At 43.4% G+C, this 8,514-nt stretch overlaps 1 pseudogene; it reads right to left on the bottom strand.

Moving 5' to 3' along the window:
* Window positions 1-2,605: 2,605 nt before the first annotated feature.
* Window positions 2,606-7,910, bottom strand: LOC123119156 (G-type lectin S-receptor-like serine/threonine-protein kinase At2g19130; annotated as a pseudogene).
* Window positions 7,911-8,514: the final 604 nt, after the last annotated feature.

The raw sequence follows: 8,514 nt of genomic DNA, 5'->3' as shown, positions 1-8,514 counted from the left end.
GCAGGTCCACTACTCGCACTTCTATAGGATCCTCGATGGTTACTTCCATGGTTTCTCTGACCCTGCGATGATTGAGGCTATGGCGTTTAGAGGGCCCAGAGGAGCGGTAGCACTCGCTGAGGATCTTGGTCAGCACGCCATTTCTGTTGCTTCAGATTGTCTACAGGTAATCAACAACCAGAAGAGCCCTTTCTTAGGCATGTTCAGTACTATCCTTTAGGAGGTCAAGGGGAGGGTCAGCACACTGGTATCGGTTGCCTTCCAACACGAAAACAGGAGCTCGAACAGAGAAGCTCACAGACTCGCTCGTTTTGCGTTTCACTTCAGTCTGAGATGTACACTTGCACCTGGCTTTCTTCGGTGCGATCAGTTTTATGTTGAATGGAAACCAAACAACCACTGAATCACTCACAAATTCAGAAACCGATACATAAAACATGAACCTAAAAAGAATTCAGTATTTCGCTTTATTCGGTTCGGGTCTGGTGAGCAGTTTAAAGTGCCCTCCCCTACTCCCATCTTCCAAAAGTGCTCCAATCGAACAAATTTTGTGACCTCTAGTGCTATTTACTGTTACGAAATATCTTGGCTGAAGAAAAATGATGAGTCAAGTTCAACAACGTTGAACCCTACCATGCCATTCTTTGTGAAATTTCAGGGAACATTGTATCCACGCCAATCAGATATGCTGATTGAGTTTGTCAGAAAGCTGAAGCCTCAACTTATGTCTAATGACCTTTCTTTAGTAGACATCCCCCTCAGCATACGTCAATTAGTTGTAAGATCCTGGATATTCCCTTCTCATTAGTTACCAACTCAAAAAGAGCTAAATGCATCCGTAGGACATTTGCTTCTTGTTTCATCATGCCAAAAGAAATTCCCACAAAGCTTTGGTCGACCACATCACACGTTGAAGTACACTTCCAGAGAACTGCCGGTTCTTACGAAACAAGAGGGACCAACATTTCTCTGATCTCATCATGGAGCAAAATGATGTCCCCAGCTGCCACAGCGGTATGTCGATGCTGGCAAAACCGACTGCCTACGTCAGTAAATCAGCTCGGAGTGGACGGTTTAAAAGGCAAAGGTCCATGGCTGCAACATTGGGGAAACCTACTTAGATCCAGTGGGCTCTGCATAAGCAGCAGCAAGTGGACCGGGATACCGAACTACTGCCGGTTCACCTTTGCAGTTCCATCCTATTTCCAGATTGCAGGACCAGATCGCCAGCACCATCACCACGATCAGGCTCTTTGTGATACTTCCACAGGCATGGCATTCTGGTATGGCCATCACCCTGACAATTCCTTGAAAATGATCTTGCTTGGCCATCATTATCTGGACCAGGTTCAACTTTTGTGCCTTGTACATTATTTACATCCCTCTTTCGTAGATATAACAACTATGCCATGGGAAGTCTCGCACGGGCACTTGCTAGCAAGCTAGTGACCAACAACATCAGCATCGGGTTCTGAACAAACTCATGTTCAAATATTTTCCCGTCCAAGGAAGCAGTTTCCTCATTCAACTGAACAGATAATAAATGTATCTTGAGAATCACAGAAAATGAGACTGAAGAGATGCAACCAAATAGGAAATCAGAAGTACATCTAGAAAACCTGCTTATTAAGAGCAAAAAAGTTAGCATCATGGTCAGAGTGCCTGAAATAAATAAAAATGATACGGATGAGAACATATATAAAAGGCCGTAATTGTTGCGAAAAAGATGATATGCAGACGAAATTTCTACCTTACAAGAAAAACAAATAACCTTGCAAGTTCATGAAGTCGAGGAGATTTATTTTTTAACTCATCAGTTTGTATGCAAAGGGATGTCCTCTATATTTACATAAATCAGAATTTTCTGCACTCAACCTATTCCTTATTGAACCAAATTCTGCTGGAGATCATATCTGGAAGGAGTATTTATATATGTGCGCGTTGGGGGGGGGGGGGGGGGGGGGGGGGGGACACCACTATAGTCACCTTACTGAAGCTTAGGGTACACTTCGGACTAACATAGACATATCCTGCTGGTGTCATTTCAGCCAGGATTCCAACTCACAACCTATGCCGAAGAAACTTCACAAACAAACTTGCAGCATGAAGATTGCTACGTTGTTTGTGATTGTCACAGGAAAGCATGTACACTCTTTTCAGAGTCTCCGAAGGTGGTCGGTTCAGCTGGCACCCCACAAAGGACAAGCGCAACATTGAAATCCAAGATGCCATGATTGGCTCATCAAGGATTGTACAAATCGCACAGAAATTTCAAAATACCAGGCGATTATACAGCGGATGAGGTCTCTTGATCATATCCACCCACAGCTTTCAGGTCTGTTTGAGAATACCTACTCGCAGAACTGAAGAAACTGGTGCAGTTTGAAAACAATTATTTAACCCATAGCTAGCATCTTGTCTAAGTATGCCAATAGTAACCTATTCCTGCACTGCAGCTAGAAGTTCTGAAGTTTCCATCCTGGCTCTGAAAAGAACAAACCATGCACATATTTCTATCTCTGCCATATTTTGCTACAATGATTGTTTACCATATAAAATTGGCGTTAAAACACCTAAATAAGAGACATCTAATTAAAAACTGCAAACTTGCCTTCCTTTATTCCTTCCTCTCCACAATACAACTTCAATAAAATTGCTGAAATTAACAAAGACTACTAATATCGACTACAAATTATTATTACATTAAAGTTGGAGCACCAGATTGTTCCGTTACAGCTGCAAGCAATCTTGGCATTGGGGGCACATCAATCTCCTGTTGACCCTCGAGAACCCGGACCACTTCACCCATTGTCGGCCGATCCAACTCATTATCTTGGATGCACCAACCTGCAACTTTGCAAACCCTTTCAGCCTCTTCCAAGTTGAAGTCACCATGTAACTGTGGATCCACCAAACTCTTCAAATCTCCGCCGTGAAGCTTGTTGATGGCTTGAACAGGGAAATATATAACATTCTGGTTACTGCTGCTGCTAGTGTTGTATGATTCTTCAGACGAGGAATTCCTCCTTCCAGATATGACTTCCAACAGAACCATGCCGAAGCCGTAAACGTCAACTTTCGGTGTGATTGCCACTCCGGTAAGCCACTCTGGGGCAAGATAACCTGCAGTTCCTCTGAATGAAGTCAGAATTCTGCTGAAATCCCTTCCCACAAATGCTGCCAGCCCAAAGTCTGCAACTTTAGGAACAAATGATGCATCCAGAAGTATGTTCTCCGGCTTAATATCGCAGTGTATGATGCACTCACGACAACTCTGATGCAAGTATGATAATCCTCTAGCAACTCCTAGGGTTATCTGATATCTGGTGTTCCAACTTAGGACGGCAGCATCAACATTGCTCTTCTTAAATAGATGACCATCAAGAGACCCATTAAACATGTGTTCATACACAAGTAATCTGTGGTCGCCTTCACAGCAGAAACCAATCAATTTGACTAGATTTATGTGTTGGATCAGTCCAATTGAGCTCACCTCGGCCCTGAATTGCTTCTCTCCTTGGCGGTCACCATCAAGCTTTTTCACTGCTATAGTAATTGTCGAGTCACTTAACATTCCCTTGTATACAGAACCAAAACCACCACCTCCAAGCTTTTCGGAGAAGTTTTTAGTGGCACTAACTAAGTCAGTGTATCTGAAGGCTATAATTCCACCAGCACTACCTTGATTGCCGTATAAAGGCAAACCACACCACTTGAATTTGTTTCCTCCAAATCAGTGACAACAGCATGAGCATCAGTAACCCAAAACCAATAATACTTGCAGCAGCAACAACTCCGACGTTTGGTTTTCTTTTATTTTTTCTGGAACTTGGCAGCAAATCTTTGGCGGCAAGGCCAAGGTAAAGAACATCTTCAGAATTACTCCCTCCGTCCGGAAATACTTGTCGGGGAAATGGATGTATCTAGACGAATTTTAGTTCTAGATACATCCATTTTCGCGACAAGTAATTCCGGACGGAGGGAGTATTATCATTGCCATCATTCAGATTTACACTAAACAATTCCCCGTGCCAGACAGAGCATCTGCTATTGCTATAGGAATAAGCAGTGCAGGAGCAGGAACCGAGACATGCTTCTTCACATTTGCTCTGAGTGGTAGCAACATCTATTATTTGCGGGTTGTAGGGCAATTGAACTTGAGCAATGGGGTGGAAAATGTCTGATGAACTTGTCATGTTTTTGTTGTTACCACTAGTGCTGCAATGTAACAGTGTGTTTCTGATGCATCCTCCTGTTCGATCCTCAAACTCCCAATCCTGCGGTGACTTATGGGAGAAGCTCTCCATACAGTCACAGGATGGATGTGCAATGCCATTGCAGACCGTGAAAGGTCCGCATGTAGCAGGCGGACTGCAAGGATCTGCAGGCTCGGAATATATGGTTTGCCAAGACTGGTTGGCTTGTGACCAAATATTCAGCTTGACCTGACCAGAGATGTCTAGCAAGACAAACATGGAAGTTGATGATTCATCCAGTAAAGTGTACGTGTAGTACTCCTCTTGGTTGTTATTGACATATATTGGATTAATCAAACCTTTGGTCCGAGGATTCAAATCTAGTAATGACTTGAGTATTGGTATCAAAGATGATGATTCCGTGGTTGCATAAGTCTGATACTTTACCAGGGGGTTGTTGCGGCGCATGAGGACAATCCCGCTGGTGTCTTTTAGTTCAATGCTGTATGAGCCAAAACCCGGATCAATGAGACTCTTTTTTGATATGTACTGGTGACTGAAACCAGTGACCTTGTTCCTGCCCAACTTGGCGCCAGGAAGCCTGATATCTGTTGGGTAGTCAAAGGTCTGCCACAACATCTCTTGTCTATTTGCTAGTAGGGCAAGGTTTCCACTGTTCAAGAGAACAACGGCACTAGCGGTGGTGGTGTTTTTGCTACTGGTTTTCCTGTTGACAATGTGACTGGACCAAACAACGGATTCAGTTTTGGCGGCATGGTTTACGATGACAAAATTGCCATCGCTTGATATCTTGAGCTGTGTTAGGTTGACACTGGGGTTGGTGATGGGCTGGTCCCTATTAGCAATCCACACGGTAGTGAAAACTGGGATCTTGTTGGACCATATGCCAAGGTACCAGCTGGAGGTGGCATTGTAGGACGACTTACTAATGTTGCTTGCTGCTGGCTGGAAGAAGCCGAGGGCGAACTTGCCGTTTCTTGAGACGAGCTTGCCATCAACGGCGAGCGCTTGGCCTGCCGCGAGAGAGTCTCCATATGCAGCTGCAGAGAAGCACCAAAGAGGAGTGTGCAAGAGGAGAAGCCCGAGTAGTATGTAGAGGGGAGGCATGCTGAAAAAGAGTGAATAATTTAGAGAAGAAGAGTGGATGTATATATAGAATGGAAGGCCAAGTGCTCAGCTGGCTGAAGCTTACAGGGAAGTTCACTTGGGGTCAATTAAGTTCACATTGGGACAGAATTGCCATAAATACAATGCAGTGCTACCATAATTGCAAGGCAGGACTTTCAATGGACCATGGTCGGGTCAATCATGAGGCCTCCATCAAGCTCACTGTTCACCAATCAGTGAGCTTCAAACCAGAAAATATACCTCACATATTAGAGAGATATCTTCCAATATAACCTTTCTAAACCCGCAAAATATTTGCTTCAATGCATGGTCCAACATTACAAATGCAAATTCAAGGCATATCAACAACAAAAGGTCCCTCCCTGAAAAAGCGCCACCACAGAAATACAACAATATTGAGCTGAAGTCGGCAAACTTAAAACACAAAAAAGAGAGCTCGAGAAAGAACACAAATTAACAAAAAGGGGTGGTGCTAGTGCCAATATCAGACTCACATCTTTAGTACAGAAATTCAGCTGATGCTTAGACAAGCTTTGGGACCGTCCCATGCTAGCAGAATAGGTAAGTGTACATTAGCTGGTCTGCGAGGACTTGCATGGTCATTGGTCAAGTTAATCATGAGGCTTCCAGCAAGCTTACCGTTCACCAACCCTCATGGCAATGGCTTCAATGAGCATGGCAGGCTGGCATAATAGGGGACATGGCAACACCCAGAAAAGCAGGTAATAGAACTCTGTTTTTGAGAAATAGAAAGAATCATCAATATAATGGTAGACGTAATTTGGCAATGTCAGTAAATTGTAAAAAGTAACAGCGAGGGAGCTTCCTTCTATATATCCTACAACTGGAAGTGTACGTGTCAAGAACCCTCATGGCATGCTATTTGTCAAAAGATCAGCCAACAAGGCAATGGCCTGAATGATCATGGTATTAACCTAAACAAGAAAAAAAATACCTCACTTATACGAGGGTTACATTCTGCAAATACAAATTCCACATATGTACAAAAGCTCCCTCGAAAGAGAAACAAAAGTGTGACCACAGAAATACAACAAATGCTGTAAGCCAGAGTTGGCAAACTTAAAACACATATGAGCTACAGAAGTTTCAGAGTGAAGCCTTCTCTAGCTCAACCCATGTTAGACCGGTTTCTTCATCCATTTGTTTGAGCCCCCTTGTTTAACCCCCTTATCTTTTCTTTTCATTTCACCCGCGGGCCATGTAAACCTTTTTTATCTATATAAAAGATCACACTGTAGGGGCTACCCCTATGGTATTTCAGTCAAAAAAAGGGGAACGGTGGTAGTAGTGGCAATATCAGAGTGCCAGACCCATCTCTTCAGGACTGATATTTAACCTCTACCTAGACAAGCTAGCTATGGCACCATCCTAGGATCAATGGACCATGTTCCAACCCAGATATCAGATTCATCTATCCCTCTCATTACGTCGATCACATGCCTACTGTGAAGGCAGTTAATTCTCCCTCTCAGTGAACTTGTAACTGCGGATGGTTAATCTACAAAAGGTCAGAAGAAAGCACCTAGCAGGCAAGCTTTTTTTTTATAGAACGGCCATGTTCAGGATAAAGGAAATGTACAAGCTTTTTTATAGCTCGATATCTAAAAGCAGAGCACCCATACAATAGGCTGCCTCCTCTTTTATATAGGCAGAACAGAAAAAGTGACAACACATGGAAAAGCAAGTAACATACAGATCTTTTTTAGAGAAGAAAAATAAATCAACAATCTAAAGTGCAACAGAGGCAGCTCCCATTACTCCACGGGGATTATTAGACTATCTACAGTAAGCCAATAACGATAGAAGGCTTCAGATGCATATAGTGTCAAGTAGCAGAGCGTATGCCCGCATTTCCTAACATATGGCGACGGATCCCTGGCACATTGCTTTACAACCACTAACACGAGTGGAGCGTCAATGTGCAATCTGATACCGGCCATCACTAATGGGTTTACGTCTGATAGAAATCCTTGTGGAATATGCTAATGGAAAAGAGAGCTTCATTTTGGCACCCGCAGCGATAGCGAGGAAATTTTCTACTGTCACTCCCAAGAGCACATGCCGGTTACTTACAGAAATAGCATCTTTCTAGCACATGTCCACTACAACAAGAAATGGCACCCTTCAAAATTCAACTAGTTTGCCAAGATCCAGAATTATGCAGTAGCATGAGCGTATAAATCTAGCTTGAAGCAGCAGTAACTCTGATGCGGTTGGACTAATCTAGAGGAGCTAGAGGTGGACCTGCGCCGGGCGCACACAAATGAGCCAGAACTCTGCAACGGTATATGAGACGAGAGGAGGGGAGAAACGAACCTGCGGAGGAGAAGGTGGTCGATGAGGAGGGTCGGGGTCGTCGTAGAGGTGAGGTGCGCGTCGCTCCCCATCCGCCCCACCACGCACGACGCCCTCCTGCAGGCCGAACATCGCTCGCCGGTAATGGCGTACTCTCTCCGGCCGCCGCGGCGAGACTGGGAGGCGACGGCGGAGGGGTGGGAGAAGAGAGAGACGGGCGGGGCGATCATGAATGGGCCGGCAATTGAGAGGGCCTGCTGTACTGGGCCTTCCGTCGGCCACTCAAAAAATAAGTGCTCACATCTATCAAAAAATAAATTGTCTAAAAAAAGTAAAATAATTGTTGCTCAAAACAATCTTTCAGAAAACAAATTTAAATTTGTCTAAAAACAAATTTAAATGTTTAAAAACGTTTGTTTTTAAAATGTTCACAAGACGTATCTATAATCTCTAAAAAAAATCCGGAATCCATATACACATGGAGAACCCAAAAAAGTATTTTGAGTTTGGATTTTAATGACATTCACAAGAAAAAACAAAAAATATATAGGATGTTGGGAGCATGGGAGCACCTGAATCTGACATCGGCGATCTCTACATTCCTCCACTTTCTTCTTCCCCATCCCACTCTCGCCCTAGATTCCATCGTGCTATTGTAAAGCAGATGACTCGTTTGTTTATGTGATTCAAAAAAATGTATGTGAAATTTTGATGAATGTTTATAAAATGTAAAACAAAAATTGTACATAAAAGATGTTCCGTACCATCAAAAAAATTGTATTCCATCTGATCCATATTAATTGGTGCATACTTAACAACTTTAGTACAAAGTTATACTAATTGCGCGTCAATT

The sequence above is a fragment of the Triticum aestivum genome, chromosome 5D (genome assembly GCF_018294505.1).
Source record: "Triticum aestivum cultivar Chinese Spring chromosome 5D, IWGSC CS RefSeq v2.1, whole genome shotgun sequence".
Taxonomy (NCBI): domain Eukaryota; kingdom Viridiplantae; phylum Streptophyta; class Magnoliopsida; order Poales; family Poaceae; genus Triticum; species Triticum aestivum.
This window is presented reverse-complemented; position numbering and strand designations above follow the sequence as displayed.